This window comes from Ailuropoda melanoleuca, chromosome 4 (assembly GCF_002007445.2).
Source record: "Ailuropoda melanoleuca isolate Jingjing chromosome 4, ASM200744v2, whole genome shotgun sequence".
NCBI classification, from domain to species: Eukaryota; Metazoa; Chordata; class Mammalia; order Carnivora; family Ursidae; genus Ailuropoda; species Ailuropoda melanoleuca.
In genome coordinates, this window is record NC_048221.1 from 4,331,368 (window position 1) to 4,357,365 (window position 25,998).

At 48.7% G+C, this 25,998-nt stretch overlaps 1 protein-coding gene across 5 annotated transcripts in view; it reads right to left on the reverse strand.

The window, feature by feature from the left end:
* Positions 1-13,049, reverse strand: part of RFX2 (regulatory factor X2) — a 90,152-nt gene extending 77,103 nt beyond the window's left edge. For 4 of the 5 annotated variants that reach the window (XM_034657609.1, XM_034657606.1, XM_034657610.1 and 1 more), the window contains exon 1: positions 12,836-13,048. The gene's annotated coding sequence lies outside the window, so the exon portion shown is untranslated. Of the gene's footprint in view, positions 1-12,835 lie in introns of all 5 variants that reach the window. The other variant, XR_004624568.1, reaches the window with a different exon arrangement.
* Positions 13,050-25,998: the final 12,949 nt, after the last annotated feature.

The window sequence follows — 25,998 nt, forward strand, 5'->3', positions numbered from 1 at the left end:
AAACAGGCTGCGCCACCCAGAGAAAGGCTGGGAATGTCGGGTGGAGCTCCTGGACTGCATCCCACAGGGCAGAGGTCAGCAAACCATGGCCCACGCCCCAGCCAAGTCCCGCCCAGTCCAGCGCCTGGTGCCGCATGGCCCATAAGCTAAGAATGGTCTTTATATTTGTAAATGGCTATTAAAAAAAAAATCAGAGTAAAAATATTTTGTGACACATGAAAATTATATGAAATTCACATTTCAGTGCCTGTAAATAAAGTTTTATTGGCATGTGGCCACACCCATTCATTTACTTGTAGTTGACACTGGTGTGAGTAGTTGTAAATAGACACCCGGTTGGCCCACAAAGCCTAAAATATTTACTATTTGGTCCTTTATGGAGAATGTTTGCTGAACCCCCCTCCGCCCCACTTTCTTGGAATACTAAAAGATTCTGCTGGCTTTCTCTGCTCAAGTAATGGCACTTGTGCTGATTTGCAGAAAAATATGTAATGGGTATATTTCTCCAATTAAAGACAATTTGCCCTACAAATATTTCTTAAGCCCTTGGTATGGGTTTCCTCTTACCTGCTAGTGGCCAGCAGTAAACAACACAACAAACTCTACAAGTACCGCATTATTGGGAAACCGAGTCAGCCTGTTGTGCCAGGTTTGACGGCAGAAGTTTTAAAGGACGCGTGCTGCTGGTGGCTACCGTATGCCACTCTCCTATTTTATAATCTAATCACATTTAATAAAAACACTGCGAGTGGATGTCATTTAATTTAATACACTGATAATTCCATGGTGTCCCACAGAGAAGTCATGCGTCACCCCAGCACCCCCACCAGCAGCAGCAACAGCTTCAGGCCACTGCTGAGGGCACTGGAGCATCAGAGGTTTGTAAGGAGAAGGCGGAACAGTGGGGCTGTGCCACCCCCCTCCCAAGGGCAGGGGTCGGAAGCTCCCCCAGAGGATCAAAGCTAGAACAGCACGAACAGCAATGGGAGGGACTTGATCCAAATGAGACATGCGGGCAGTCGTTAGTGGGGTGCCAGAGAGGGGGAGAAGGCAGGGGGACCCCGGCCTTCAAAGCTGACCACTGAGATGATGGTACCAGGATAATCGTTCCTCCTTCACTCGTAGCCCGCTGTCCTCGCCGGCCCTGGGCGCAACCATCTCTAAAGCTACAAAGAAGAGGAGTCTCGACTGAGCTCACACTGCAGCCAAAAGGGAAGCGGAGCTGGGTTTAGCAGGAGGAAGGATTTCTCTGCTACCCAGCCCCAAAGGGACTGGGAAGCGTTTTTACCTTTGTCCAGGCCTGGTGACCCTACTGACCCTGCTGGGGCCGTGCCAGGGTTAGGGGGAACGTGTGTACAATGCCAAGCATGTGGTAGGTGGTCAGGGCGTGAGGCCGTGGCAACCCTTTATTTTTAAAAACATAACCTTGGGATCTAACAGTTACGACTTCTAAAGTTTGGCTGTCCCCTCCGGGGAGCTGCTTTTTCTTCCCTGCCCCATCCGCCACCCTCTGCCTTTCTCGAAAAACCCTCCTTCCTTGGTCTGAAACACCAGGATTTGTCAGGGGTGGCGGGCTGCCGGGCCCCTTCCCCTCACCCCCCGGCTGCAGAAGACAGGCCCTCCGCTTGAAACTCTCGGGATCCACGGAAGCAGGTGTCACAGGAGCACATGAACAATGGCCGCATAAAAATACGTCCCATGTCCAAATGTCTCCAGCTCCCTCGGACAAGAACCCCTACAGCCCTGGAAGGCCTCGCACGGCTCTGAGGAGGTGAATGGCATGCTAAAGGATGGCATGTGTCATTTTAGCTAAGAGCTTTGGGACAGGACAAGTGAACGTACAGTTAGTTATCTGAGGGTCTCTACTGGCAAATATACAGGGGACCTTGTTCGCAACGTGAAGTGCATCTCAGCCCGTGAACTGGTTTCTGTTTTGACCAGCGTTAACAGTTACTTCTCTTCCCAGCAAGAAACGTGACGACCTAACTAGAATCTGGAGCTCCGTGGCAGAAACTGCAGAAGTGGGAGGGTCTCCCCAGCCTGGGCAGTGCGGTGGGTCCTTCGCTCATGTTTACACTTTCAAAGAGAAAAGGGAAAAGGGGCCACGGGAGGGGGGGGTGCCTTCAGCCAGATGAGCCTCCCTCCACACTCACCCCCCCCACACCCACCACTGCAGCCACCACCACTGCCACTGCCACCGGGGGCCATGACCTCGAACCAGCACCTCCTGATGGGAACAGCTCCTGAGCGGGGGAACAGCGCTGGCGAAATGGATCTTTTAGGAAGCAATACAGGGTTAGAAGTATTTACCTACAAAGTGAGCCAACTTTATGCAACTCTGTTGATCCCCAGTAACTACTTCCTCCAGCACAGCAGGGCCGGCTTTCCAGCCTGCACAAAATGCGAGTGCCACCTTTTGGGGATGAAACAATTCTGGCAGGCATGATGACCAGATTTGTTTCAAATCAACTTTTTAACAAAGTGAAATCTTTGAAAAGTTCCAAAGCACAACAGGTATCAATCAAGATGCTACAACTGGCTTAGATGCAGAACGAGGCATTTAATATTCTCCACTGTGTACACAGCTCCTGGCAAGGGGACCCAGCCGTGGTTGGGTTCTAAGGCTCCATTCCCCAATAAGACCCGTGCACTTTCGGAAAAGAATGTGACTTGCAATTTTAGCTGAGCAAAAAGGGGAGTCAATGAATGGTAAGGGCCTTCGATTAAGACTTCTTTGGGGATTTGGTAAAGGAAAGCTACATGTCGAAAGGACTGGAATGTTAATCTCAGCTGAACCAAAACATGGCATTTTTAAGGCTATCAGATCTCAGGCAAGGGTTTCATGATGTTTGCTTTTTGCTAAAACCAAAGGCTGCCATTACTTGATGTGGGCCTCACTTCAGAAGAAAACTTGGGGCTCCGGTATCTGAGTCACTCACGCAGTAAATGTGAAGTCCCGTGGGAAGTGTAGCAGGCACCACTGCCCCTGTCCTCCAGGAGCTTACGACCGAGAACATTCCATAAATCACTACTACATGTCAAAGGAGCCCTGGGCTGTGGCAATTCAGCACTCATGCCACTTCTGGCCAATGAATCCCATGGTCCCCAACTAGGGGGTAACTCTGCCTTCACAGAGGACATTCGGACATGCCTGAAGACACAGCTGCTATCACGACTTGGGGGGAAGGGGTGGGCGCTGCCATCAGGCTCAGCATCCTGCAATGTGCAAAGGCAACAGCGGTGAGACTGGAGAAACCTGGTCTTAACACTTGCCCTCGGCTCGCTACATCAGGTCTCAGGCTTCCCTGGTAAGACAGCCCCGGAGAAGAGTCCTGATAGAAAAGATTTTCATCGGTAGAAACGACAGTTTAGAGAGAGGGCAGGCAAAAGCGTGAGACCTGTGTTTAAGGCTTGGCGAGTCCATTCCGAGGACTGAAAGATGAGGCGATGAAAAGGAGCTGAGGCTGGAAACGGCCTTGAACGCTACGCTGAACACCAGGTGGTTACAGAGAAGGCCTGGGGGTTTGGCCTTCGGGAGCAGAACAGGCCCATGCAACCCTCCCACGCGGCCCAGAAGGGCTGAGGCAAGGTGGGTGGGAGGGAGACCAGGCTGGGAGAATCAGCGGCCAGGGAGCCCAGCTCTGCGCATGGACAGGAGGTGACAGCAGAGCGTGCTCCTTGCTCCTCGGCCCCGGAGCAATACTGTTTCCAGAGCTGGGGGCGGACGGTGGGCCTGCCCACAGCAAGGGGAGGGACGAGGACTCCGGTCACCCTTGCAGCTAGAATGAGGACAGACGCTAGGCTTGTGCAGACCACCGGTGGGAGCCTGCCGGCCGAGGGGCACAGAGCGGGGTAGGTGGGGGCACCATGTTGCTGCCCTGCGGCGCCTCTAACCCCCCATCCTGGAGTCTGTTACGTTAAATCACCGCCAATTGAGGGACCTTTGCTTTTGTTTTGCCCCCCCCCACAGTGTCCCCGAAGGGCACCATCCGGCTGATAGATGCACTCCCAGGTGTGAAGTAAGACCGGCAAGGAATCGAGTCACACGGGGCTTCCAGAAATACGTTCTATGTACTCCTGTGGGGCATTTTAAGAGCTGCCAGTACAACCAGGCCATGATTCACACAACGGAGAAGCTCCTGAAAGATCTCCCCACTTCATGCTTCAACGGCAGCTCAGCTGCCAATGGCCGCTGACCATCTCAAATTTCTGTAGCATCTTCAACCATCTTAACTTTGCCCATGAGGCTACATGAACACACTTAAGTACTCGACCGAGCACAAGCTCCTCAGATGTTGTTTTTTGGGGGCCCAACATATTTGCCAAATGGACAGAGACCCCCAGAGAGCAATTCACATACAGAAGTCCCCACGAAGGTGAATTCTTCTAGAAAATGAAAAATTCTTTTAAAAATCAGAAGCACATACTTTAGGCTATTTTCTGTGAGTCTGGGGTTCCAAATCAATTTTTTCCTCAAAGCAGGCTACATCCACGTGTGTTCTGAGGACGGGAGGGGTGGGAAAGCACTGCCCGGGCCTTTCCTTGGGTTCTCCCGGCTGGGGTGGAGCACGAGCACCCATCTGGGGGCAGCTCATGCTGGGGGCTGCTGCTCCCGAGGCCTTACCCCACGGATCACCTTTTGGACAGAAGCGTATCCTGGAAACATGGCACTGTTTCTAAGAGATAAGCAGTTAGCATTGTAAAAATATAAGCATAATGAGGTGCGACTGCAACTCTAGGAGCGGACTATCACTAGCACGATTTCAACAGTGGGCGGGGGAGACAGGCGCTCGTGAGCCGGGCCTTCTGTCTTGGTGGGGACTGGCCCTTTTCCTTTCTTTCCTCCTTTCTTTCCACGGGCTGTCCTCATCTCATCTTTCTGGTCTCTATGGGCCTTGCTCTCCCTGGGGCTTGGTCCTTGCCTCACTCCCCCTTGCATCTCAGAATCCCTTCAGGATCTCCTCTGTCCGGCATTTGTCACCGTAGCCAATGGTGGCAACAATCCACGTGTCCGCTGACGAGTGGGTGGATGCAGTGTGGCCCATCCACAGCCTGGAATATCATTCAGCCATAAAGAAGAAAGCCATTCTGGCACACGCTGCAACGCGGATGAACTCAGAGGGCACTGTGCGCCGCGAGAAAAGCCAGACACAAAAGGACCCAAGTTCTATGCTTCCACTTCCGCGAAACATCTAGAAGAGGTAACATCAGAGGGACGGAAAGTAAATGAAAGATTACCAGGGGCCTGGGAGGGTGGAGAGGGAACCGGGAATTTCTGCTACTGGGACCAGAGCTGCTATTTGGGGTGACGAAGGAGTTTTCGAACTACTGGGGATGGCCGCGTGCCATCGCGAATGCCCTCAATACCGCGGAATTGCACACTTAACAACGGGTAAACGGCAAATTGCCCGTCACATGTATTTTGCCACAATTTACAAAAACCACTTTCCTCTGCTGACTCCTCGTTGGTTCCTGCTTGTTTTCACTCTGCATCCTCTCCTTGGATGGTCTCCTCCAACTGCACGACTGAAAGGACCATCTGTATGCTGACGGCTCCTAGATGCTAACCCCTAGCCGGGACCAGCCCGGTCGGCTCCAGACCCTGCAATCCAGCTGCCTACTGGAAAGCCGTCCCCACCCGGATGTCCCACAGACACCTCAAGTCCGCCAAGCCCATGACTGAACTCATTACTTCCCCTGCCCGACACCAGCTTCTCCCGTGGTCCCTGACTCACCACAGTGACACACTGCACCGGCTCCCCAGTGTCAGACACCTGGGACTCGCCCTCCCCGCCCCCTGGCCCGGACTAAGTCCCCGAGCCCCTGAGAACCGGGCTGCTCTGTCTTCCCCAGCGCCCCCAGGCCCGTGTTGTCAGGCAGGCCCCTGTTGCCCTTCACCTGGACTATCACTCCAGACTCCAGACTCCAGACTCCAACCCTTCTGACGCACCCTCCAAAATCATGCCCAGTCACAAAGCCACTTCCCCACTGTCTCAGTCCAGCACCAGACACAAGCCCCACTTGTCCAGCCAGGGCTCAGCACACTGTTCCTATAAAGGCCCAGAGCGTAAATATTTTAGGTTTTGCTGGTCACCTTTTGCTGCTGCCATGACTACTCGGCTCTGCAGAAGCAGCCAGAAGTGGTATGTACATGAACGAGCACAGCCGAGTTCCGATACAGCTTTACCCACGGAAACAGGCCGCAGGCTGGAACGGACCTGAGGGCCAGAGTTTGCTGACACCTGCTCTTCTCTCTCACCTCATCTCCCTTGTACCCTGTCTACGGCTGGCAGGAGGTGTTTGCAGGTTCTTGAAAGCACAGCCATGCCACCAGGGTCCCCACCCAACCGCCTGCCCCACAGGGACGTCTAGCACAACCACTTTTGAGACTGTCTCCTTCTCCTAGTTGCTTTTGGTCTTTGTATACTCAGAGGCTAGTACTTGACTCCAAAGAATGAATGAATGAATGAATGAACAGATGTCAGAGGTACAGAAGGCCTCTGCCTTCCTCCTTTTGCTCACTGCCCATCAATCTCATGGTTGCCTTTCTCTGCCTTGACCAGGCCCAGCTGTGTCCTCCAGCCACAGGGCCTTTGCACCTGACCTCCATGCCTGGGAGGCTCTTTCCTCTGACCTCCACACGGCTGCTCCTCCTCCTCCTTTCAGTCTCAACTCAACTGTCAACCTCCTGAAGGGCAACCCTGGCCCAGTGGCCTAGCTCTTACACACATGCACATGCTCAAAATAACCACAGAGACCCTAGTCTCACAGGCTTACTGCCTATGGCACGTCTGGGCTGCCTTACAGAGTAAGTGAAAATAATCACTGTACCAGGCCTTCAATAACATATGATGTATTTTTAATGGTTATATGATTTTTCCCCCGTTTTTTAAATACGGGCTACGGCAGGTGTGGTCTGACTCACAGCATCTGATCCCACCTTGCTGTATGTACCACCTACAGGTCTGGGAAGTCAACTCTATTTCTCAGAAAGTCATCGGATTCAAGAAAATTGAGGGGCACCTGGGTGGCACAGTGGTTGGGCGTCTGCCTTCGGCTCAGGGCGTGACCCCAATGTTATGGGATTGAGCCCCACATCAGGCTCCACCGCTATGAGCCTGCTTCTTCCTCTCCCACTCCCCCTGCTCGTGTTCCCTCTCTCGCTGGCTGTCTCTATCTCTGTCAAATAAATAAAATCTTTAAAAAAAATTGAAAATAAGAAAAAGGAGCTGCCAGGCATACAGCAGGGTTTTCAAACGCACAAAACCTGTGTATCATAAGGCAGGAATGCGTTTCGGGGAGAGCGAAGGGAAGCTCAGCCAGGATCCGGGCCAGCCTGTCAGCTCCTGAGGGCCTGACTCGAGTCCTGGCATGAAGAGCGGGCTGGGTCTCACCCCAGAGTGGCTGGTTTCCAGACTCCGACCAGGATGGCACCCATGAGCCAGCAAGAGCAGAGAAGGGAAACCTGTTGCTGCACCCACGAGCCAGCGAGAGCAGAGAAGGGAAACCAGTTGCTAAGTGTTCTCGAGTTTGGTTCTGCTGGCAGAGCTGGCCACTTGCCAGAGCCCACCCGAGAGGGTGATGTGGGGGGACTGTGTGCAGACAGGCCTCGGCCGCAACCAGCACGGGGCTTTGGGGGGGTGCTTCCAGCCACTTGCCTTCATTGGTGGTGTTTTTGCCGAGCGCCTGTGCTTGCGGAACGGTATCTTTGTCCCAGGGAATGTCTACACTCACCGAAGGGCATGGCCCCCGCCTGAGACAGACAGTGGAGGCTCATGGGCTCCACCAAGCAAAACACAGTTCCTGAATGCCCCCTCCGCACTTGCACGGGGCGGAAAACCCAAGCAAGAACACGAAACCCAGGCCGCTACTGCTCGTTGGCTCCCAAATAGTAACAATGGTGACAGAAGAGTAAACAGCCGGTTCCCGTGGAGCACCGACTCTGGGCCAGGCCCGGTGCTACACCATGATAAATGGTATTTCTAAGACAGCGGACACCCCGGTCTGATCGCCTAGTTCACGGACGCCACACCTTACCTGGAGCTCCCGGAGCCAAGCAGCAGAGACACCTCGAGCAAGCCCTTTCCTGTCCAACCCAAGCTGTTCCAAGACCCATGGGCGGCGACACATAGCAGGTAAGGAGCGACTCCCCATTTCTAGATGGGCCTCCCTCATAGGTGGGCAGGAAACTGTTTATTTATTCATTTAACAAATATTGATTGAGTGCCTACTCAGCGCCAGAATTGTGCTCAGCCCGGAGGAAAGAGAAGTTAATAAAACACACAGCGCTTCCTCCCCTTAAGGAGCTGACCTTCTAATGAGGGGCCGGATGGTGATAATAAAATAAAATAATAAAATAAATGTGCATTACGTCATTATGCCTGCACGTGAGTGACAAGTGCTAAGGAAAGAGACAGAGGGGAAGGAGGCTAAGTGTATGTCCCTTTTGAGTGGCCTGGGAAGGTGACATTTGAGAAAAGGCCTGAAGACAGGGCGGGAGCAGTCCCCCCATTACTTGGGTGAAGAGCTTTCTAGGCAGAAGGCTTGACAAACTCCCAAGAGGCCTGCAGGGTTGAAGTGGAGTGAGGAACGAGATCGGTGTCAGAGATGAGGCCAAAGAGAATTGCGGTGGAGAGGCCCAGGGTGGGAAGAGACTTTGGCCTTTGCTCCAGGTGCGATGGGGGTCGTGGGAGGGTTCTGAGCTGAGGGAAACACAACAGAAGGTAATATGCCCTCCACCCCCACCCCTGCCAGGTTAACAAACAGGCTGGGATGATCCGGGTAGGAGGCGCCGGTGGCCTGGAGCAGGGGCTGGCAGGGCAGGTGGTGAGGCATGGTCAGATCCTAGGTCTCCACGGATGGGGTGGAGTTGGGAGCATTTGCTGATGGCTGGCGAGAAAGAGGCCAACTCCAAAGTTCTGGCCCGATCAACCAGGAGAAGCCAGCTGATGCTCACGAAGGGGGTGCCGGGCCAGGAGGAGCAGATTGTGGGGCCCACGGGGAACTCGGTTTGGCCATCTTGTTTAGGTTGCCTGTCAGAATGCACCTGGATGCATCCAGCGAGTAGCCAGACAGACCTCTCTGCTAGAAAGACCTTACTCGTCCTCTGAGGCAGGCCACGCTTCCCGGACCCGAATGATCCCCAGACCCGTCAGGCTCTGTCCCTGGCTCTTCTCCCCATCCTCCATCACCTACTCCTTAACCCACACACCCTTGATTCTGGGTCTTCCTCTCTTCAAGGAGGAGTCTGGGTCTTCTCTTNTCTTCTTCCCCCCCCCCCCGTAAGAATTCTTTTGCTGCTCTTGCGGTCTCCGAGAAGCACGTAGGAGGTTTTTAGTTTCCTCTCTAATTCCCAAAGCATATTCCATTCATTCACTCATTCAGCAAAATAAGCATACCTTCTGTGCCAGGCACATGTCTAGAGAACTTGGCTTGTGACGGAGCTACTCATCCTTTAAATAACAGAAAGGGAGTCAAAAGGCCCTTTTAAGTACGTAAGTCCACAATCCCTTATAACAATGCTGATATCAAAAAAGCTCTGAAAACTGGAAATTTTTTTTGTAAATGTGACACAGACAAAATCTGACCTGAACTGGCTTGAGGCTGTTTCTGGTCCTTATTTACCCATTTGGTGGGGATACTCATATAGCCTGGTGTGGAAATATGGATGTGTTTGCTGCGTGCATCTGAAACCCCTGGTTTCAGCTACTGGATCAGGACTTAGACCTTCCTGCCCCCAAGTTTGGCGAGGGTCCCAACTAGCAAGATGATTTCTCTGTGAACTTTCCTTGCCTTCTAAATAGTTCACATTTTACAAATAAGTAGGCGTCGGGGGAGGGGGCACATTATTTAAATAAGTGGTCACCTCGCAGTTAATTAAAAAGAGTCAAATATATTATGATCAGATATGGTTCCTACTGGCCCTGCAATTTTACGAGCACAACCCCCACAAGTACCTATAAAAATCCCACCTGTACACTCAAAATTTTGACTCAATTATAATATTAACTGAAGTCCAATTAATTAAATATTGACAAATATGAATTAATTTTAACTTGAATCTGAAACTACAAATTAGCTCAAAGGAATGAGATCCAGATAAACAATTTCCCATCATCTTCATTTCTGGTGAATGGCTCCGTCCCAGCCGTGGTTAAAAGATGAATATTAACGTAACGTATATCCCAGGGCACCTAGGTGGCTCAGTCAGTTAAGCAGCTGCCTTCAGCTCAGGTATGATCTCAGGGTCCTGGGATCAAGCCCCATGTTGGGTTCCCTATTCAGCGGTGAGCCTGCTTCTCCCTCTCCCTCCACCCTCCCTTGCTTGTGCACAGAACGCTCTCTCTCTCAAATAAATAAAATCTTAAAAAAAAAAAAGGTAATGATATGTCCTTCACCCAGAATGCAAATATCAACAGAATCTCAAAGAACTCGTTCTGTTGCTTGAGGTAATTAATAACTCTGTCCCCCTGCTCCCAGATGCCCCTTTGGAGTGTCTGGGCAATTTATCTGGCACAAAAGAGGAATGTACCCAAAGGCTAAATAATTCAGTTTTGCTTTTACTGAAGAAGCAAACTGTTTCTGAACTCATTCCCGGCCTAAATCAGCCGAATATCACAGGATCACAGAAGCAGTTAGCTTGCCCATCATGTATTGGAAATCTTTTTTTAAAAACTACCAAGTCCCCTCCGATACTTTACCAAGCCTGTTGGCTGGCGAAGTTAGCAGTGATCAGTGACTAAGGAAATTGGATTCTTTGGGGGGTGGGGAGAAGGGGAGGTGGGCGGGGAGGGGAGAGGGAGGAGGAGGCGCTCACCATACACTCTCACTTCTCTGGCAAGGGCAGGTGAGAAGCCATCTCTAAGATTATTCAGGGGTGGGTTCACATTTTTAAACCTGAGTGGGAAAAAGAACACACAGCCAGCCCTGATACTCCCAGGACGGAGGGTAAGGGTCTTTATAGAAGCACACAAACAATGTTTCAGAGCATGAAGCCAAAGAATAAAAACATGTTGACAATATGTGCAAGAAAAAAAGAAAGGGTTTGTTGCTGCTGTTTGGGTCATTATTATTAGTGTAATTATTTCGTTGGGGAGTCTTAGTTGAAATCCAGAGTCTTGCATAAGGTTTGATATTTTGGATTTGCAGAGATAAAGCTGACTGGGAGGGGGAAAGCTGGAAAGTCTGCACTGCTGGTTAATTGCACAGAGCAAGAAAATGGTTGTGTGTGTGTGTGCGCGCGTATGTTGGGGGGCTGCATAATGAAAACACCCAAGAACCCGGCAGGAGGTCTATCAGGACGCAGACCTGGACTCCCTCCCTCATTCCTGCAGGGCAACCAGGAGGTTAAAATTAGGACAGTGAACCACCCCCGCCTCCACTGGAATGGCAGGAGCACTTCGGCCCCAGGGGCCCTTGAAATAGCCACTAGGATCGGGAAACCTAACTTTCCTAGTGCACCAGTGAGAACAGCCAACTGGGACCGATCGGGAGGGAGCCCCTGGCTTCTCTCAGGACAGGAAAGGAATGGAGTATTTGGGGTGTGTATGTGTCTGTGGTCTGTGCGTGTGTCTGCATGTGTGTCTGCGTGTGTGCCCGTGTGTGTCGGTGTGTGTGTGCCTGAGTGCGCTTCAGGGGGAGGGGGGCTCAGGGGTGGGGTTTAAATTCACAAACATACACGCACTCACACAATCTCAGGAGAAAATGTCACCGAGCAGTTTTGGGCCACAAGTTAGGCTCTTTAACAAAATAAATTAATACATTAAAAAAAAAAAAAAAAAAAAAANAAAAAAAAAAAAAAAAAAAAAAAGAACTTCTGGTGAAACTCTTCTCGCTTGGAGATCAGTCCAAATAGGGGAGCTGCAGCTGCGCGAAGGGGCTTCTCCACCGGGGTGGAAGCACTGGCGGACCCAGGATCCCCCAAACTCAGGAATGTGGGATTCAAAGGGAGGGAGGGGAGGAGTGTCCGAACAGCCTTAACTACGAGGATTTTTGGTAAAGAGGTGAGAAACGGGTCCCGGGAAGTCCGATTCTAGATTCTCATTCTCGTTCTCGCTGAGTTTGTGGCGAAAAAGTGAGGGGGTGTTTTTCCCAAGACAAGAGCAACGACTTTTGGGTAAACAGTAAGAAAAGGGTTCCAGGGGAGCCCGCAAACTCACAATTCTGGAAGACGGTCCCCAAGAAACCCCAAATCCAGGAAATTGGGGCAAAGGTGAAAACGAGTCTACCAGGCCCTCCCAATTCAGGAGTCTGAGGTTAGGAGTGAGAGTGGGGCCCCGGGGAACCCCAATTTCAGAGATTTGGGGAGCAAAAGAGAAGAAGGGTCCCCAGGAGCCCCCAATTCTGGGAGTTTGAGGTAAGGGTTTGAGATGGTTTCAAGAAGTTGAGAGAAAGTGAGAGAGGGGTCCCTGGGCGCCCCCAACTTAAAGATTTGGGGGGGGAAGTAAGAAGAGGTTTCCAGAAGCCCCAGTTCAGGGAGTTTGAAGATAAAAGTTTGAGGGGTCCCGGAGAACACCCAATTCGGGGATTTTGAGATAAGAGTGAGAGAAGGATCTCGGGGGGCCCCCAACTCAGGAAGTTTTCTGAAAAGTGAGGCGATGGGTTCCCACTTGCCCCCGAGTTTGGGTAAAGGTCGGGGGGTCGTTCCCAGACTCCCCCCAAACTCGGCCGCGCCTGCGGAACTGGGGTGAAGAGACGGGTCCCGCGGGCGCGCCAACCCGTACGTTTGGGGTGAACCGCGAGGGCTGTGCCGCCTGCCTCCCGACCCCCGATCCAGATCCCCGCCGTCCCCCGCACTCCCCAGTCGGGCCGGGCCCGGGGCGGTCGCATCGGTCACCTGGAGTTCGGGCCGGGAGTTCGGGCAGCGGCTCCCGCGGCGGCAGCAGCGGCTGCTGCGTGTTGGTCCCCGTTGGTAAGTAACAGTCTCCACGGCTACAGTCTCTATGGCGGCGGCGGTGGCGGCGGCGGCCGCTCCTCCTCCCGCTCCCGCCGCCCGCCAGCCTTGCGCGCCCTCCCGCCTGCCCGCCCGCCGCGATGGGGCGGGGCGTTGTTACCGGCAACGGTTACCAGGCTCCACGCCCCACCCTTCAACGGCCCGCCTACGCCCGCCTCCAACGGGGGCGAGGGGGGCCGGGTGTAAGGCCCTGCGGTACTCCATTGGCTGCCCGCAATGTCCGTCAGAGGGGGCGTCCCCTGGAGAGGATGAGGGCGAGGCTTGACCAATCGCCGCGAAGGAGGGCGTGGCTTGGCGTGAGGCGCGCGCGGCTCGGAGGGTTGGCGAGCGGGAAGCGCGCGCGGCTCCCGGTGGGTGGCGCTGCTCTGGGAAGGCTAAATTTCGGTGACTTCTAACGGGGCCTTCGTTTGTTCCACGAAGGATTACTGGGACGTCCAGGCATAGTCTGAGTCTGGGGTCAGCAAACTCCGACCTGCAGGTCAAGTCCTGCCCACTGCCTGTTTTTCATGAACCACAAGCTGAGAGTTTTAAAATATTTTGTAAGTGGTTTAAAACAATCAAAAGAAGAATCTTCGGTGGCATGTGAAAACTGTGAAACTCTTCTATTACTGAATCCAGTATTTTCCGTATCTTTGAGGATTGGCAGACCACACCCTTGGGCCAAATTATGTCTGCCTGTGTTTGCAAATAAAGTTTTATTGGAACACAGCCAGGCTCATCCTTAACGAGATTGTGGAAGGCTGTTTTCACACTACACGGGCAAGGTTGAGTAGTGAAGAGTTAACTCGTTGCACAAGGATGGAATGGCATAAGCAGAGCCTAGAATATTTACTATCCAGCCTTTCATAGAAACTGTTTGCCAACCCTCTTCCCTCCCCGCCCCCCTCAGAGGGTAGGTTCAACTATACATAAGACTAACAACCCACACTCTCCTGGAGCTTTTATTCTAATGCTGGGACATTGACAATAAACAGAATAAATAAACATATATAGTTATTCAGGAGCAGGGGCTGGAACACTAGGAGAAAAAACTTGCTCTGGGAAGAAACAGGCAGGGCAATTTAAAGGGAGATTAGACCTCAGCCCTATTCATCCATCCATCCATCCATCAATTCATTCACTCAAGAAGTAATCATATTAATGAGCACTGATTAAATTGTTCTTACGTGCCAGAAACTGATCTAAGCATTTTTTTTTATGTTAACTCAGTTGAAGCTCACACTCATATCCTGAGAAGTGTGCTATGCATTATCCCCATATTACAGATCAGGAAACTGAGATCTGGAAAGAATGAGTTGAGTTTGCGCAGTGCCAAACAGCTTGTAAGGGCTTTAAACCCCAGCAGTCTGGGGCCAAAGCCTGTGCACCTGACCAGTAGATGGGTGGTTTTCAAACATTTTTGACCATAACACCACACCAAGAAATGCGTTTGACCCAAAGGCCCAGTCCACACAAACACATAATAACTAAAACAAATTTTCATAACATGATACTTTAGGCAATGCTTGATTTTTTTCTATTCTATTCATTTTAATGAAAATGCTGATGGTCACCTGCTGAATTGATTTTGCCACTTCGTAACAGGTTGCTTCTTACAGATTTTTATGTGATGGAGTTGTAAGCTTAGGACTGCAGGAATCAGTTCCTATCCTTCAATTATTAATTTAGTCAAAAATATTTATTGAGTGCCTACTATTTGTCAAAGACCATTCTAGGTGCTAGGGACACAATTCCCACGCTTATAGGGAAAGTGATATAATAGCAACTCGGGGGATGACTGGGTCGGGCTTATTCTGGATAGAGTAGCCAGGGACGGTCTCTCAAGGGTGACCAATCATCCTAGATGGCTCAAGATTATGGAGTGTCCCAGGATGTGAGACTTTAAGTGCTATATATGGGAAGTTTCTGGACCACGCAGGAAGAGCTTGTCACTCTAGGCCTCCTGAGAGGGTGACATTTGGGCTAAGTTTGGAATAATGAGGAAAAAGGGAAGAAAATATCAAGAATTCAAAATCCCCGGGACGGTAACTCATTTTAAAGAAAGAGCCAGGTCACTGCATATGGCTGCAGCAGAAAGAATGGGAAGGGCATAAGTCGGTGGCAGGTGGTGAGACAGGGGAGGGAGGGTATCACTTCATTTAAAGTCTGATAGACCATGGGAACGGGCTCTCATCAGATTCGGAAGCCACTGGAGGGTTTTAAACAGGAGGGAGATTTGTGATTTGTGATTTTAAAAAAGCTCACTGCATGGGGAACAGATTGTAGGAGGCAAGGAAGACAGAGTGAGAACTCAGGAGACTGTTACAGTTCTCCCGGACTGACAAGTATAGTGGCTTGGATTTGGGACCTGGAGGTGGGGATGAGCGGGTGGCCTGGAAGTACATTTTGAAGAACATTCTGATGGACTGGATGTGGGGAGCTGAGGGATAAAATTTTAGAGTGTGATGGGAGGTGCCTTGTGGCCATGTTCTACAGCCCATTCTGTTATAACTCTTGTTTGAAAATGCAAATTTGATGTCATATTTACAGTAATATTTATGTATTTCTTAACCATTTAACACATGTAACACTGCTATCTCAAAGAAGAAATGGTGAGAAAATAGGAAATACTTTGGAATTAGAAGTATTCAAAATTAGGAACACCTGGGTGGCTCAGTTGGTTAAGCGTCTGCCTTCGGCTCAGGTCATGACCCCAGGGTCCTGGGATGGAGCCCCGAATCTGGCTCCCTCCTCGGCAAGGAGCCTGCTTCTCCGACTGCCTACTGCTCCCCATGCTGTGAGCTCGCTTGCTCTCTCTCTCTCTGACAAATAAATAAAATCTTTAAAAAAAAAATATTTGAAATGAGAAAAAGAGGGATGCATGGATGGGTCAGTCAGTTAAGCATCTGATTCTTAATTTCGGCTCAGGTCATGATCTCAGGGTCGTGGAATTGAACCCTAAGTTGAGCTCTGCACTCAGCGCAGACTCTGCTTATCCCTCTCCCTCTGCCCCTATCCCCGCTCTCTCTCTCTCTCTTAAATAAATAAATAAATAAATAAATAAATAAATAAACTATTAAAAAAGAAATTAGAAAATTAGAAATTAGAGAAATGAGAAAATACTTGGAGATGAATGAAAATGAAACACAACATACCAGAATTTGTGGGACTCAGCTAACGTAGAGGAATATTTATAGCTGTGATCATCTGTGTTAAAAAAAGAAAGACCTTAATTCAAATATAATTGAATCTTCCACCTTAAGATCTGGAAAATAAAAGTAAACCAAACCCAGAGCTGGCAGAAGGGAGGAAATAATAAAGCTACGAGTAGGAATAAATGAAATAGAGATTAGAAAATCAATAAAGAGAATTCAGAAGATCCCAAGTTAGTTCCTTGAAAAGATCAGCAAGGCTGGCAAATCTTTAAATAAACTGACCAGGATAAAAAGAGAAAAGACTCAAATTACTCTAATCAGGAATCAAAGAGGTGACATCGCAACCAACTTTACATAAACAGAAAAGATGGTAAGGCAATGCTATGAACAACTGTACGCCAATAAATCAGGTATCCCACATGAAATGGGCAAATTCCTAGAAAATGACTCAAGAGGAAACAGAAAATCTGAGTGAACCTATGAAAGGAGAAAAACTGCCTTAGTAATCCAAAACTTCCCACAAAGAAGAGCCTAGGACCAGATGGCATCACTGGTGAATTCTACACCAAATGTTTAAAGAAGAATTCACACCAATCCTCCAGACTATTCTTAAAGATAGAAGAGTAGGAAATACTCTGAGGCCATTCTAACATTGTATGAGACCAATATTATCCTACCCTGATGCCAAAACCAGACAAAGCCATCACAAAAAGAGAAAACTACAGACCATTATCCCTTATGAACATAAATGCAAAAATTCTCAACAAAATACTAGCAAACCAAATCTAGCAATATACAAAAAGATGTACCCACCATGACCAAATTTAATTTATCCAGGAATGGAAAGTTGGTTGTTCTGATGTAAAAAAAAAAAAAAAATTCAATCATTTTAATAGAACAGAGGACAAAAACTATATGATCATCTTAACAGAAAAAAAGCATTTGACAAAATCCAACACTCTTTCATGATTTAAACCACAACAGCAACACTCAACAAACTAGGAATAGAGGACTTCTCTGGCCATCAGGGCATCTACAAACACACCAAAGACAACGATACTTAGTGGGGAAGAACAGAATGCTTTTGCCCTGTGGAGGTCCCCCAGTATGGAGGTTCCTAAAAAGTTGAAAATAAAGCTACCCTATGACCCAGAAATTGCACTACTGTGTATTCATCCCAAAAATGCAAATGTAATTATCCAAAGGGTCACCTGCACCCCAATGTTTATAGCAGCAATGTCCACAAGAGCCAAACTATGGGAAGAGCCCAGACATCCATACAGGGCTGAATGGATGAAGAAGCTGTGGTGTATATACATATACAAGGAAGAGATGTCTGCTCTTGCCACTTCTATTTAGCATTGTACTAGATGTTCTAGCCAGGGTTATTAGGCATACAAAATAAATAAAAGGCACCCAGATTGGAAAGTAAGCAGGAAAACTACGTTTGCAGATGACATGATCTTGTATGTTGAAAATCCTAAGGAACCCATTAAAAAGCTATTAGAACTAATAAATAAGTTCAGCAAGGCTGCAGAATACAAGATCAATATGCAAAACTCAATTGTAGATTTCTGTACATTAGCAATGAACAATCTGAAAATGAAATTTAAAAAAGAATTTCATTTACAGTAACACCAAAAAGAATAAAAGACAGAGAAGTGAATTTAATAAAAGAAGCCAAGATTTGAACAATGAAGACTTAAAAAACATCATTTAAAGAAATTAGAGAAGACCCAAGTAACTCAAAAGATATCCCATGTTCATGGATCAGATTTAACATTATTAAAATGATAATACTCCCCAAAGAGATCTACAGACTATCTCTATCAAAATCCAGCCATTTTTTTCCCCACAGAAATTGACAATTTTGCAGAAATTGACTGTAAACTTCACATAGAAACTCAATGAACCAGAAGAGCCCAAATAATACTGAAAAAGAACAAAATTGGAAGACCCATGCTTCTAGATTTTAAAACATACCACAAAACTATATTGTGGTATTGGCATAAGGCTAGACATATAGATAAATGGAATAGCATTGAGAACCCAGAAATAAACCTGCACATTTACAGTCAATCAATTTTTGACAAGGGTGTCAAGACCAGTAAATGAGGAAAAAACAGTCTCTTAAGCAAACGATGTTGGGACAACTGGGTAGCCACATGCAAAAGGATAAAGTTTGACCCCTACCTCACACCATATACAAAATTAACTTAAAATAGATCATAGACTTGGGTGACCCTCTCAGGTCCCCGCCCTCTTCAGGAGCTTTGTACTCTATCACTCAGTAAACTGTACTATGGTTCAAAAAATAAAATAGATCATAGACTTAAACGTGAGAGTTAAAAGTATAAAACTCTTGGGGAAAAAATGTAGGAGTAAATCTTCATGACCTTGGTTTGGCAATGGTTTCTTACATATGACAGTAAAAGCACAAGTGAAAAAAAGAAAATAAATACATTAAACTTCATCAAAATTAAAAACTTCTGTGCTTCAAAGGACGCCATTGCTAAAGTGAAAAGACAACCCACGTAATGGGAGAAAATATTTGTAAATCATATATAAAGGACTCATATCTAGTATAAAGAGCTCTTACAGGTCAACAATAAGAAGACAAATAACCTCACTTAGAAAGTGGGCAAATATTTCTCCAAAGAAGATAATACAAATAGTCAATACTCACATGAAAAGATGCTCAAAATCATTAGTCATCAGGAAAATACAAATCAAAACCACAATGAAATACTGCTTCACAGCTAATAAGACGGCAATAATAAAAAAGACAGATAATTACAAGTATTGGCAAGTAGGTGGAGAAGTCACAACACTCATACAATGCTAGCAGAAATGTAAAAATGGTACAGCTACTTTGGAAAACAGCATGTTGATTCCTCAAAAAGTTAAACATAGAATTCCCATATGAGCCAGGAATTTCACTCCTAAGTATATATACCCAACAGAAAGGAAAACATATGTCCGCACAGAAACTTGTACACGGATTTTCGCAGTGCCATTATCCAAAATAGGCAAAAGCAGAAATAACCCAAATAACCATCAATGGATGAACGAATAAATGAAATATGGTAAATCCGTACAATGGAACATTATTCTGCTATAAAAAGGAGTGAAGCACGGACTCACGCTACCATGTGGGTGAACCTTGAAAATGGGATGCTCAGTGAGAAAAGTCAGACACTAAAGGCCACACAGTGTGTGCTTCCATTTATATGAAATTTCCAGAATAGGCAAATCTACAGAGACAGAAACCAGGGTTAGAGGTTGTCTGGGGCTGGGGGAGGAGGATGGGGACGGGCTTCTTTTAAGAGTGACAAAAATGTTCTAAAACTGATTGTGGTGATGGCTGCACAGTTCTGTGTATATTCTCAAACAACCAAACTATATGCTTTAAAAAGATGAATTTTATGGTCTATGAATTGTAGCTCAATAAAGTTATTTAAAAATTCTGCTACCATATTAATTATTTCTTTTTTAAGCGTGTAACTCAATGATGAAGTTTTTGGGTATTGATGTCCTTATCCAATTTTACCACAGACCTGTGGTTTTTATTGTGCAATTCTGCCCAGGGCAATGATTTCTAGGAATGCCTATATCACCTTGTACCAGAACTGGCTGTATGTAGTTAAGTTACTTCAGTCCGATGAGAGGAAGCAGTAGGTTTAGGCTTGTCAAATGGCAGTTGTCCTCGACAGAGACAGGACAAAGTGGGGACCCTGCCCCATCACATTTCAAGAAAATCCAATTAATTGCCCTTGGCCCTCTAGTGTAGGGGGACATCCTCACAAGTTCAGCAGCAACCTAAGGTCATGGCTCTCCCACGCAAAGGTCTGCATTCGCAGATGTCTAACGTGACCACACATTCGTCTTCTTGCTCCCCTGCCCCCCCCGCCCCGCCACCCTGGAAGAAGAAGACTAAAGTCCCTGGAGACGGAATAGTGAGCTGCACCCTGCCTGTGTCAGCTTGTGCAGAAAAAGGCTCCTTGTCTAACAATTATTAAGGGCTTCAAGACAGCGATAGCCGAGCATGAAATGAAGCACAGGGGATCTCGAGGGGCTGGCCCTGGATACACAACCCCCACCGCAACACCACCTTGGCGGGCTGTCACCTGCAACTCCTTTTACCTGGCCCACCTCACTCTCCCTGGTCCCTAAGAATTCGGGAACCACGGCCGGCTCATCTGCAGAGGGAAGCCAGCACAGGCTTAGGAGAACATCGAAGATGCCCCCACACCAGCTCTCTCTTGTTCATGATCACATCAAGTTCCTGCGAAACATGCACCTCTTCCCAGACAGACCCATCCCATTCAGCAGCAAGCTGCCTCCCTCGGCTGCCAAAACAGACATCTCTGGCCCACTGGTTTCTGGCGTGCCTCCATGCAGTGGCTACAGCACGGAGACCCCGCCCTAGGGGGTCCCGGAGCCCAGGGAGGCCCTTGGGGTGCCCTCACCAGGCCCTCCCCGCAGCCAGCACTCAGCACCCCGGAAGCTCCCTGCCCAGACGCCGTTTGAACAAGTTTCCTCCTGCCCTCACCCTTCTGCACCCTCAGCATGTATGCGCAGACTAGGGTTGGGACCCTCTTTCTCTGCTATTTCCTCTGAAAACCTGCAGTCCGGCTGGCATCTCACTGGGGAGTTCATAATCTTTGTGTCTTGTCACCGGTGGACATTCCAGTCTCACGCCCAGTTTCCATTTGCTTTTCTGAGTGCTGCCTCTCCCCCGCCCCATCCAGGCTAAGTAGGTTCCATTAGGGCAGGGACCTTTTCTGCCTCCTCTCCGGGGTCCTCATCACCTAGAGCAGAGGTTCTTAACCAAGAGCAATTCTGCCCCACAGGGGAAAACTGGCAATGTCTGGGGACATCTGTGATTGTCACAACTAAGAGGAGCTCCTGGCACGGAGTGGGACGAGACCAGGGATGTTGCTCAACACCCTGTAACACACGGGATGGCCCCACCCCAGAGAATAATCCAGCCCTAATGTCAAGTGCCCAGGCTAAGAAACCTTGGTCTTGAATCAAGCTTGGAGCACAGCTGTTCCTCGCTAAACCACTGTTGAATAAATGGATGTTAGATCACCAAGCCTGCAGGTGCAAACTTGCCCAAATCTATCTTTTTAAAACGTTTTTAAAATTTGAGATAAAATATACATAAAATTTAACAATTTTTGTGCACAGCTCTGTGGCATGAAGCACACTCACACTGTCTGTCCTGCAGCCACCCCGACCCTCCGTCTCCAGAACTTTCCGTCTCCCCACATGCAGACTCTGTCCCCAGGAAGCACGGACTCCCCAGCCCCTGCCCCAGCCCTGGCTCCCACCGTCTCCTCTCTGTGTGGACGGGACTCTTCTGGGGACCTCCTGGGAGTGGGGTCCTGCAGGATGTGTCCTTCTGCGTCTGGCTCCTCTCACTGAGCACAGTGTCCTCAGGGTCCCTTCCGTTCTAAGGCTGGATCGTGTTCCAGTGTGTGGACGGACCGCACCGTGTTTATCTGCTCATTCACTGATGGACACACGGGGTGCTCCACTTTTTCGCTATTGTGAATAATGCTGCTAGGAAAGTGGGTGTGCAAACATCTCTTAGAGACCCTGCTTTCAATTCTTTTGTTGCCCAAATCCCTCAAGGTTAGATGGGCAGAAACTCTGAGGAAGCTCTTCCACGAGGGGAGTGAGGAGGAAGAGAGCGCAATTCTGTGGCTATAAGAAGGGTTTTAGGGTCGCTTGCATGGCTCTGTCGGTTGTCTGCCTTCGGCTTGGGTCGCAATCCCAGGGTCCTGGGATCAAATCCCGCATTGGGCTCCTTGCTCAGCGGGGAGTCTGCTTCTCCTTCTGCCTGCCGCTCCCCCTACTTGTTCTCTCTCTCTCTCTCTCTGACAAACAAATAAATAAATAAAATCTTTTTTAAAAATTATAATAATAAAGAGGGGTTTTAAGCTTCTGACTAGAATCCAGGAAAGACAGACAAGAGTTGCTCCAAGATCGTCCGTAGCTTTCCGTCACAATTCCACGATCTCCAGCTCAAGGAGTGGTTATAGATCACATTAAGGCAGGGGACAGGTGTGAATTTCCTGCAGGAAAATTCAGCTCAGGACTTACCTTCTGTTCGTCACTCTTCGCTTCCCAGGACCTCAGTGCAGGTCCAGGACCAAGTAATCCCTTACCAAAGAAGGGCCAGGTCCCTGTTGACACTGGGCACGTGGGGCAGCCAGGGAGGAGAGGGATGAAACTCTGCTCCTCGGGGACCCAGGAGAGGCTGACATTCCCCCTCGTGCCCTCTGCGTACAGTCCATTCCCACGAGAGAGTTCTGCCTGCTTAAAGAAGCCACTCAAACCGCACCCCGCTCTCGAGGATCACATTGGGAACTGTTTAAAGGGAAAATGGCGGAGCTAGAGTCCACAGGAAGCCATAGGAGCAGAAACGCTGGTAGTGGCGGAGGGAATGGGGTAAATGGAAGGCAGCAACTTGCTTGCTTCGTCCTTTTGTTTTTTTTTAATATTTCATTTATGTATTTGACAGAGAGAGGCAGTGAGAGAGGGAACACAAGCAGGGGGAGTGGGAAAGGAAGAAACAGGCTTCCCACTGAGCAGGGCACCCAATACGGGGCTCAATCCCAAGACCCCTGGGATCATGACCTGAGCTGAAGGCAGATGCTTAACGACTGAGCCACCCAGGTGCCCCTTGCTTAGTCCTCTTAACCAAGGCTCCCGGCCAGCAACATCAAGGAAGAATCATTCACAGGGTGTGGCCAACGCATCCCAGGCTTCCCTGGGACTTTGCTGTGTAAACTGAAAACCCCCCGTTCCTCAAAAAGTGAAACAGGGTTATTGTATGACCCAGCAATTCAACTAGGTAAATACCCAGAGGGATTGGGAACATTCGTCCACACAAAAACTTGTCCACAAATATCTGGGGCAGCATCACTCACAACAACCAACATGTGGAAAGGACCCAAGTACCCATCAACAGCGGAATGGATAAGCAACACGCAGTATGGTTACAGAACGGACTACTGTGCAGCCATAAAGACGGAAGCACGGACACCCGGCACAGCACGATGCTCAGTGAGAGGAACAGACCCAAGAGGCCACGTGGTGTGGGATTCCATGTCTGTGAAACATCCAGAACAGGGAAAGCCACAGACAGGAAGTGGATTAGTGGCGGGGCAGGGAGATGGTGCTGGGGCTGGGGGAATTGAGAGGAGGCCTGTTTAATGGGGTTTCCTTCTGGGGTGGTGAAAATGTTCTGGAATTAAATAGTGGGGATGGTTGCACAACACTTTATTTTTTTTTAATTTTGAAAAGATTTTATTTATGTATTTATCTATTCATTTATTTGACAGAGAGAGAGAGCGAGCACAAGCTGGGGGAGCAGTAGGCCAGAGGGAGAAGCAGGCTCCCCGAAGAGCAGGGAGCCCGATGTGGGGCTCGATCCCAGGACCCTGGGATCATGACCTGAGCCGAAGGCAGACGCTCAACCGACTGAGCCACCCAGGCGCCTCAACACATTTTTTTTTTTAAAGATTTTATTTATTTATTTGACAGAGATAGAGACAGCCAGTGAGAGAGGGCACACAAGCAGGGGCAGTGGGAGAGGAAGTAGCAGGCTCCCAGCAGAGGAGCCTGATGTGGGGCTCGATCCCAGAGCACCGGGATCACGCCCTGAGCCGAAGGCAGACGCTTAACGACTGAGCCACCCAGGCGCCCCAACACACTAAATATACTAAAGCTACCAAATTATACACTTTGATTTGATGAAGTTTATGTTATGTGAATTATATCTGAATAATAATCTTTAAAATATATTTTTTTCAACCCTGAGAGTTCCATGTCCCAGGGAATGCTCCGGCTCCTGCCGCTCAGGGGTTGGGTTGCAGAATGATACGGATATTGAGTCCCTGCTACCTTTGCGGACTGACGGTCTTGCTGCCCGCGGCCAGATGCTCCTTGCAGAAAGCTCACAGAGCCAGCAAATGAGCTGCAGAGCTGGGGCGTGAACCAAGCATGCACTTGACCCCTACCCAGGACCCCCTCTCCCCGCTGCTCCTCTGCAGCATGCTTGTGTATGGAGAGAGTATTCCTGGAAGGGAGTAAACATAAACTTGGAATAGACACACCAGGAGAAAAGCTGAGCTGTTCCCTGTAGATCCTTTTGTACTATCGAGGCCGTCTGTCCGTACGTCTGTATGTCTTTGTATTTACTAAGCACAAGCATTACTGCTCCCACCAGATTTCTTTTTTTTTGGGGGGGGGCGTGTCAAAAACCCCAAAGGCATCATAAAATGAAAAGATATTTTCTGCTAAAATATGAAATAAAAAATCGAGAAACACAAAAGGTTTAACCACATGTTTACAAGCAAAGAATCAGCCAGTAAAACCACAGGACCACTAAAAATGAGTTTGAGTTCAAGAATGGTATGAAACACATCCCTCTGGGAGCTCTCCAAATCTCCTTGAATGGATTTCCCTTCGGTGGTTGTTAAAACTTTTCTTTCTCCCAGACGGACTTCTTCCTAATTGACTGTTTCTATTTAACTAATGACTGTTAATTAAGCAGCACCATTAGAACTTTAAAGGCCATTTATGCATTGGGGGAGGTGGTTTTAAGAACCACTTTTTTTGCCGCAGACCTGAGCGTGAGCATCTGATCCTTTCAAGGGTGGCATAAAGGGACTATTTCCATAAAGATGCAGCTTCGGAAGAGAGGATTTTGTGTAGAGAGCACCTGTGCGCCACCAAGATCTTTATTTTTCTCATTGCTTTCTGGCCGCTGGCTGTCACATTTCTCCGCGATACTGAATCATTTCCATAGCAGACTGCTGTGACCTCGAACAGCCTTCGAAAGGGCAGGCTGAATACACGTCAACCACATTTTTTTTTTCTTCAATCCCATTTTTTTCAGCCAACTGTCTTAACCACTTCTAGGCAACCGGGGGCGGGGGGGGCAGGGGGATCGGATGGCTGTGCCAAGGTTCCACATGGCCCGCCAATCCTAGGGGCAAGGTGAGGAGAGAGGAAAAAGACATGGGAGCAGTTTTAAAAGGGGGACAGTTAAAACAATTCAATGACCAAAGCTGTCGAGAATTCTTACTGCCCGCTTTGGAAACATGAAACGAAGAATGTTTGCCTCTTGGCTTACTCGTGGCCTCGCTAGTTATGATGCTAACAGTGGGGTGACTCCTCTAGCTTCCATGCACGGAAATGATATAAGGGGGGCGCCTAGGTGGCTCAGTGGGTTAAGCGTCTGCTTTTGGCTCAAGTCGTGATCCAAGGGTCCTGAGATTGAGCCCTGCCTCGGGCTCCCTGCTCACCGGGGAGCCTGTTTCTCCTACCTGCCATTCTCCCTGCTTGTGCTCTCTCTCTCACTGTCTCTCTCTCTGACAAATAAATCAACAAAATCTTAAAAAAGAAATGGTATGAGGATCTGTCTAACACTTTGGCATGGCAGTCTAACGGGGAGGGGGGGCAGTGACCCTTCACAGCCTACACACCTGTGCACAGAGGACACTGGTTATCCACGTTACTGGGGATGCCGCTGTGTGAACTCTGCCACGCTCATCAGTAACCCACAGAAACCATACAGAAAGATACAGAATGTCATAAACTACACCAGTGGGTTCATGGGCGGACTTAAATGTTCGGATGTGGCATTCCCCTGCATTTTCTTGTGGACGTCTTTGAATTTTGATTTTTCCCCCCCAGACCACTATTGTTCCTGAATATTTACTTTTCATTTGAAGAGAAGTCTGTCCCGCGTGGGTGAAGCTGAGCCACACTTCTTTCCCCCTGGCCACCATGAGTTTCACAGACCCATTTCAGGGACTTTGAACACATGCATTGGGCTTTAAAAACAGATGGAACAAAGCTCCTTATGTTGTTAAAGTTACGGTGGAGTCTGGT